This window comes from Nuphar pumila, chromosome 1 (genome assembly GCF_984573655.1).
Source record: "Nuphar pumila chromosome 1, dmNupPumi1.hap1.1, whole genome shotgun sequence".
Classification (NCBI taxonomy): domain Eukaryota; kingdom Viridiplantae; phylum Streptophyta; class Magnoliopsida; order Nymphaeales; family Nymphaeaceae; genus Nuphar; species Nuphar pumila.
In genome coordinates, this window is record NC_143249.1 from 177763400 (window position 1) to 177772371 (window position 8972).

The window sequence follows — 8972 nt, forward strand, 5'->3', positions numbered from 1 at the left end:
AATGTATTTTTTCTCTTATATGATTTACAGTTTAAAAGTTATGCATTTTAATTGCTTATTTAGTGAATGCATGAATTTTTTTTCTTATATTAATTTAGATTGAGTTAATTAAGAAAACATGAAAGGGGAACCTTGATACTGATTGAAAGAACAAAAAACACGGAACCAATATGACAATTCCATGTGGACCTTATGCGGATTAAAGGAACGAATAACATGGAAATAGTAATGTCAATTCCACAATTAGTACATTGCTTAATTATGATAACCAATATAACATTTGAAGAAAAATCTATTAATTATGACAATCACTATGTCAGTTTTTAGAGAATTTTATATGTGCAATATTTTATTTTACTTTAAGAACAACTAATGAAATATTATACAGACAAATAATGAGTTGTTAAAAATATTTAGTATTTCTCACTAGATAAAAATGTTTGACAACCAACAAACAAACCACCCTGGAGACCCAATAGGGGCCACCAGCTTCATTTTCAAAAGAATGAGAGAACAGGCCCCGTTATTTTTGGGCAAGGTTTGTGTACAGCAATATCTAACATGGTTGCTCAATCTGTACAGCAAAGTGTCATGCAGATTTTGCCCAAATTCTTTAACATGTCCGCTATCATGGGTGTTGTTGGTTAAGGAAAGAGCAGGTTTCTGTTATTTTATAGTGCACATCTGTATTCTAATTTTAGAAATATTTTTGCTCTCTTTAGAATGGAAACCTTCCTTTTCACCCATCTACCCATGCCTTCCTTTCCACCTCCCAAATGTTCTTTTTGCTCTCTCTCTCTCTCTCTCTCTCTCTCTCTCTCTCTCTCTCTCTCTCTCTCTCTCTCTTTGAAGAATTTGAGTTCTTGGTTTCTTCCTTCATCCAATGTAAGTAAACTGCATCTCAGGACATTTATTTATACACGTCTACAACCAATCAAAGAATGAAAATTTGTCTTGATTTCGTTATTTATTGCTAATGATTGCAGGCGTTTCTTGTCTGTCATCTAATAAAACCACCAAACTATTAGATATGTCATTAAGTACCGAGCTCATAATTTGCGACTTTGTTATTGGATGATTTTTATTACGTACATGCATTTGTTAAATAGAAACTATTACATGTTGGTGTTGCTTCATTGCTAATATGTATGCTATTTATTGCTTTTTTTTCAGATCAAGTAGTTGCTGGTGGAACCATGACGGAAGATTTCTGGAGGAGTTCAACGGAGGGCTCGGATTCTAACAGCAGCAGCAGCACGCCGCCGTCCAAAAGGCAGAAGCAGGAGAATCCGACGGCTTCCATGAAGTTCAAGGGCGTGGTGCTACAGCAAAACGGCCACTGGGGAGCCCAGATATACGCCAATCACCAGAGGATCTGGCTGGGGACCTTCCGGTCGGAGCACGAGGCTGCGATGGCCTATGACAGCGCCGGGATAAAGCTCCGGAGCGGCGACTCCCACCGGAACTTCCCGCACAACGACCTCACATTGGAGGAGCCCAACTTCCAGGCGCTCTACACAACAGAAGTTGTGCTAAACATGATCAAAGACGGATCCTATGACGCGAAGCTCGCCGCATACCTCCGGTCTAAGTCGCTCGATAACGGCAGCATCGAGACGGAGAAGCTCGGCAATGGCGTTGATGGAGGCGGCGGCGTGCAGCTGCTGTTTCAGAAGGAGCTTACGCAGAGCGACGTCAGCAAGCTCAACCGGCTCGTGATACCGAAGAAGCACGCCATGAAGCACTTCCCGCCGGTGTCGGAGACTAATGGTGGGGACGACGAGAACGAGGGGGACGACGCGCAGCTGCTGTTCCTGGACAGCAATCTGAAGGCATGGAAATTTAGGTACTGCTATTGGAAGAGCAGCCAGAGCTTTGTGTTCACGAGAGGGTGGAATAGGTTTGTGAAGGAGAAGGGGTTGAGGCCAAAGGACGTGGTTTGCTTCTACAGGTGTGGGCTCAGGGAGGGTTTTAACCAAGGGCAGGACTTATGCATGATAGATGTGCACCACCACGACGGTGTGGATCATCCTCAGGCCAGTATGGACGGTGGGAGATTGGGTTACGTTGGTAATGAAATCTTGGAGAGAAGGATGCTAGTGAGAGAAGAAGAACAAGAATATGGTGAAGGAGAAGAGGAAGAGGTGGGAGAGAAGGTGGTGGCTGCTTCTGCGTCGGCAGTGATGAAAGGGGTTAGACTGTTTGGCGTCTTGATCAGTTGAAGGAGAAGCTTTTCTCAGGCTGCATTGATTTCTTTTTTTTTCCACCCCCCTCCCCCCACGCACACTTTTTTTTGTCCTGCAAATTATGGAACAAGTTTTTGTTTTTTTTATGGAGGTCCGATCAGGTGATGTGCAAAAATATAAATATTTTGTGTTTTAATATCACCATTGTGCAAACAGTGTGGCCTACCAAAAACAAACACTGATGTCATTATTACAAGAAGAAAGATGGTGATGAAGGCCACGTAAGGTGGTGATTTCAAAGCACATAAAATTTGTGGTTTTATGTATCACTCGATCCAACGTAGTTTTAATGTTCAAGTCTTTTGGGCCTACTAAATTTCAAGTGCAACAAATAATTCCTTTTATTTTAGAGAAATGCAACAAATAATTCGTACTATGGCCATATTTTTGTATGTTGTGTACATATGGTAGGAATGAGATTCTTGGTGGTTGGCTTAATATCCTTTAGGCACAATATCTGGTAAACTTTCCATAATTTGACTTTTACTTTACATTTTTATGCACGGCTCTTCAAAAAATTTCTTCAATGGTTTCAAATTATATTCCAATTTTGAGAAGAAATCCCATCATCCGACATATGATGGGATCCATCTGACATTTAATTATATCCGTCCAAGTCATAGGATTAGCCAAAAGGGACTAATCATAGCCGTTCATATGCATCAGAGTTTGATGGAACATAGATCCTGTGACATCATATGTAAGGATAGGGATCCTCTTTATAAGAGAGAGAGAGAGAGAGAGAGCATTCAAAAACCTTCTTAGAACAGAAAAGCAAACGGGAGAAATTTTCAGTTTCAGTTAGTTTAGTGCAGGGTTGTCAACGGGTCGGGTTTACCCTGACCAGACCCATACCAAACTCTATAGGGTCGGGGTATGGTGATAAATAAGAAGACCTGACTTAAGACATGGATCCGGGTATAGTTTGTGAAATTTTATACCAGACCTAAGCCTGACCCGAGTTCCCATTAAGACCCATAATTATTCAATGTAAAAATGCTAAAAGAATATTATTTTACTGGGTATGACTTGGGTCTGGTTCATGTAGTTCTTATGGGTCCCTGTATAGCTTCTCTTATGGAAGGGTCGACTAGACCCAGGTTCGGACCCAATACCATACCAGAAAACCAGGGTCAGGTCTGGTTTCACCTGGGTCCGAACCAAACCCGTTGACTTCCCTAGTGTAGTCAAACAGAATACTCTCTCTCTCTCTCTCTCTCTCTCTCTCTGGGAGGGCGCTTCTTTTATTATAGTGTATTTTCTTTTATATAATTCAGATTTTTCTCATGTTGCCTTTGGGCTTATGGTTCACTCGATGTTGTCAGTGTCCGAGTCAGACCTGAATTGACTTTGAAAATGATTCACACAATCGGCCGAATTCAGATTTTGAAGTGAATCGTGCTGAATCAGCCTTTTTTACTTTTTAATATAAAAATTCATTAATACATATTTTAATAATCTCTAAATACATGTGATAATACTGAATACATAAAAAAAACTCCATATCCAATTAAAACACTGATCCGAATCCGAAAAGAATCCGATTGGACACATTTGTATTCGATCCAAACACACGTTTGGATTTTAATGGCCCTCAATGATAACTATAATGCTATTCGAAGCCAGCTACTCCTTATGAATCCTCTGCCTATCGTTTCCAAGGTGTATGCATCAAGGTTTTAAAACCCGTGACTCGAACTCGACTCATTCTTTATTGACTCGTGACTCGGCCGGTCAACTCGGTACTCGGACCGGGTTTTGTTAACTTTTGATTTTAAAACAAAGACAATATATAAATTGTCATTTAAACATATGAAGGTTTGTAGAATGACTTAATTACTAGTTTAATTGATTAATAAGTAAAATAACATCAAGTAAAACTGCTCTTAATTCAAATCTCACATTTACTAAAGAAACTACACAAGCAGGAGCAATAATAGCCATGCTCGATCATGGTTTACATCCAGAATATATGGACATAGCTGTTGTGTTGCAGGGCCTCAGAAAATCCTTACAAAATTTTGGGAACATTGAACTTTATCTTGATATTTGTAAGTGTGTTTCTGATGTAGAGTTGATTGGACCATGCCTTATATATCTGCACATAAATGCATGTAAGCTTTGGATAATGCGAATGCTCTGATGTATATATATATTAATGATAAATGTGGGCATTTTATGCTGTTGGTTTTGAACAGGCTGGCTGCCAACTATTGTGTAGGTCTCAGAGATGGTTGCATGAGGGATCAGTTATGTTAGCTGGATTAGTGGATTCACTCTATGTCCATTGAGGGGTACTGGGTTTGATTCCTTACCTGGAGCTACCAAAAGGAATGAATGATGGACATGTGAAATTTGATTGACTTTTACTAATTTTCACTACAAGAAAATCGTGGATTAGCGACAAACTATATCCATCGCTAATCCGTCGCTAAGCCGTCGCTAAACAGTTTAGCGACGGATTAGCGATGGATAGAGGCCATCGTGAATTTTTGCTCGCTAATTAGCGAAAAAACTTATCTGTCGTTAATTCCGTCGTTAATTTGCGACAGCTTAGCGACGGACATTATCCGTCGCTAATCTGTCGCTAAATTAAAAAAAAAATAAAAAAAAATTTGATCCCTGTCGGGCGATATTCCGGCAGCAATAAGCCGGACTTATACCGCACCCGACAGGCATTGCACAGAACCGGTGCTCTCCAGCATCGCCGTCCTCCGTGAACCGGCGTCATCGTCCTCCGTGAACCGGCGTCGCCATCCTCCGTGAACCGGCGTCGCCATCCTCCGTGAATCGCTGCTCTTCGACGTCGTCATCCTCCCGCCTCCACATGATTCAGCGGCTCCTCCTGCCCGTTGACTGGCTTCCTACCCTGCTTCTTCGGTCGCTTCTCGGGATCCACTCAACAGTCCAGAGGCCGGCCACTTCTTCTTATCCACTGCAGCTGCTGGCACCGCCATCTTCGGCTCCAACGAGCTACCAAAAGCTGAGGTTCCGGCCACCGCTTTTGCGTCTGCCTCGTCACCGTCCTCCGTGAAATGGCATCCTCCGTGAGACGGCGTCCTCCGGTGTCGCCGTCCTCCGTGAAACTGCCTCGTCGTCGTCCTCCGTGAAACTGCCTCGTCGTCGTCATGCTCTCCGACGTCGCCGTCCTCCGAAGAAGTCGGTTTAAATCGAGCGCGATCGATTTAAATTTCGAACGGGGAGAGAGGGAAAATTTTGCGCTCTGTTAAATCAAAAATTAGCGAGGGATTTAGCGAGGGAATTTTTTCGTCGCTAATTAGCGACGGATTAGCGACGGAAAAATTCCCTCGCTAAAATGTTTTCCTTGTATTGAGAATTAGCGATGAAAAAATCGTTGTCGTTAATCCGTCGCTAATTAGCGACGGCTTAGCGATGAAACAACTTTCATCGCTAATCCGTCGCTACTTAGCGACGGATTCATGAAGAAAGTTTTCTCTAGCTAATCTGTCGCAAAGTTGCGACGGAAAAAATCCGTCGCAAATTTCCGTCGCTAATTAACATTTTTCTTGTAGTGTTTGTGATTTTATATTAAGTTGGTAAGCCTATTGTTATTATGTTATTTGTTCTTTGAAAAATGAACACTTACATATGAAATAATTGCCCATAGCCTTTGAAAAATGAAAAAAGAAAAAAGTCCCCAAAACTCGCCCGAGTCAACCCGAGTCAACCCAAGTCAGGCCGAGTTTTCGCAGAACGAGTTTAGCTTGCCGAGTTGACTCGTTGGAGGGCCGAGCCGAGCCGAGTCAGCCGAGTCATCGAGTTGACTCAGTGAGTTTTAAAACCATGGTATGCATTGAAAATTCAGGAAGAAAGGCATGGTGACATTCATCTTGCCCTTGACAGAAATGTGATCACTGTGGCATATTATGGCACTTAAAAGCAAAGTGCTATTATCTTCATGTTTTCCTAACCAGCTAAGGAATCCTATCAATGCTCTTTCTAGCGGCCAAGTTAGTGCCAACATTGTTACTTCTGATCAAGAAAAACTGAATTGTTCATTATCTCAGCCAAGAACATATGATAAAATCATGGTCATCATCAACTTAAATAACCAAACTAACACCTATGGCAAATCTTGCAAGTAATCTTTGCATACTCTCTGCTTGTCTCCCAATGTCTCAAGTTTGGATTATTGATACAGGTGTCATAGATTACATGACAAACTTTTTATCTAATATTGTCTCATCGATACCCACTTTATGTTCTCCCAATGACCTACCAAATGGACCATCTACTCATGTTTCTCATGTTGGAAACGTCATTTTATCTCCAAAGATCAAATTGTCTAACGTATTATGTGTTTCACAATTTCAATTTAATTTTATTTTTGTTAGCAAGTTGATCCATGATTTGAAATGTGATGTTATATTTAAACAAGATTATTGTTTTTTCAGGACCCTTATTCGAAGATGAAGATTGGAGCAGGTAGGCTGTACGGTGGTCTTTTATGTTCTTAAGATCTATGCTCTTAAGATCGATGGTAAACATGTTTTAAATACTTCTTAATTTCTTTGGCATTATAGACTCAGTTATTTGTCAAATTTCAGACTTTGAATATTAGTTTCAATAAAATGAGTGTGTTTCATGATCATTGTTTTATTTGTCACATGGTCAAGCAAACAAGGTTACCATTTCACAATAGTTTCATATCTTCTTCTAAGTTGTTTTAATTGATCCATTGCGACATATGGGGTGGATATCAAACCCCATCAATGTCAATAACACAATATAAGGTTCTTTATCAAGTTTTGTGGTGCCCCTCAAAATTATTGATGAGAAAGATGCCATATAAGGTTCTTCATAACAAAGCGCCCAAATATGATCATCTGAAATTTTTTAGGTGTCTTTGCTATGCCTTTAATATTTATTACACACAAATTTTACAGTTGTGCTCAAAAATATATTTTTATAGGATACCCCAATGGTCAAATCGGTTATAGAGTCTATGATCTTTGAAACACATAAAATTTTTGTTAGCAAAGATAATAGATTTTATGAAAATGAATTTTTGTTTCAAGATCAAAGCCTTTCTGTTAACAGTGCTGGTAATATTTTACCCATAACGATTTTCTAGCCCCAAGAAAATGAGTTGCAAAATCAAATTCAAGAACCCAACCATCAATGTGTGTTGGTCCATCATGATAGCAACCAAATCCAAGATCCAAATTGACAACCCATCTCTCCAATTCATGATGTTGTTGAATTATTCTTGGTCAATACTGAATCTCATACCCAAGAAGACCCTCAAGTTGGAAGATTTGATTGAATTCACCAACTGTCATCTTATCTTAAAGATTACAAGTGTTATTCTGCAACTCCTATATTTCAAGCGGACAATTCATGTGATGTGGTACAAATCACCTATTACCCACTTAGTAATTAGCTTTCTTATGGAAAATTCTCTCAGCCCCACCGAGTCTTTCTAGCCACTATCACTTAAAATTTTGAGCCAAGAAACTTTACTCAAGCCATGAAGCATCAACATTGGTGTGATGCCATGGCTACAAAAATTTGAGCACTTGAAGTGAACAATACTTAGCCGACCACGGATTTACCTATAGGTTGTAAATGACTCAATTGAAAGATACAAAGCATGGTTAGTAGCAAAACTGCACACACAAGTTGAAGGCCTTGACAAGACTTATGCTCCCGTCACTAAACTTGTTATGATTCGATGTTTACTTGTTATTATTGCCATACATAATTGACATCCTTATCAAATTGATGCCAATAGCACATTTCTCCAAGGAGAGTTAGATGAGGAGGTCTACATTCAATTGCTTTCCAGATTTTATAATGAGGAGCAACAAGTTTGTCGGTTACACAAGTCTATTTATGGTCTTAAACAATCTTTCAAAAATTGGTTTGCCAAACTCTCCACATATTTGAGGCAAGTTGGTTTTGTTCAATTGAAGGCTGATTATTCCCTCTTCTCCAAGATTGAGCAGAATAGTCATATATTCACATTGGTGTATGTTGATGACATCATCATCGCTAAAGATGATCCAACTCATATTGAAGAGCTCAAATCTCACATTAATAGTCAGTTTCATTTTAAAGATCTTGGCCAACTCATATTTTATTCGAGTCAAAGTTGTCTGGTCAAAACATAGCATATTTACATCACAAATGAAAGTATGTCCTCGATATCTTGGAAGACATGGGTTATCTAAGAGTAAAGTCATGTAGTTTTTCTATGGAACAACAATTAAAACTCAATAATTAGTATGGTGATGTATTAGAAGATCCAAGCAAATACCAACATTTACTTGGACGTCTTATTTACCTCACCATCACAAGGCCAGACATCATTTTTGTTGTCCACATCTTGAGCTAATTTTTTAGTCAACCGCAGAAACCACACATGAAAACCGCTCTGAGAGTTCTCCATTATCTCAAATGTACCCATAGACAAGGAGTTTTGATGTCATCAAACAATAAATTAAAGGTTGTGGAATATTGTGATTCAAATTGGGTCCTATGATCCAAAGATCAACTTCAGGTTATTTCATCATGTTTGGGGATGACTCAATATCTTAAAATTCTAAGAAACAATCTATAGTTTCCCGTTCCTCAGCAGAAGTCGAGTATTGTTTGATGGCATCGGCCAACTGTGAGCTTACTTGGGTTAAATACTTGTTGGCGAATCTCGACATACAACACCCTCAATCCATGGTTTTATTTTGTGACAATCAAGTTGTCATA

General features: G+C 39.6%; 1 pseudogene; it reads left to right on the forward strand.

Moving 5' to 3' along the window:
- Positions 1 to 1196: 1196 nt before the first annotated feature.
- LOC149851415 (AP2/ERF and B3 domain-containing transcription factor At1g51120 pseudogene) lies at positions 1197 to 2222 on the forward strand (annotated as a pseudogene).
- The last annotated feature ends 6750 nt before the right edge of the window (positions 2223 to 8972 follow it).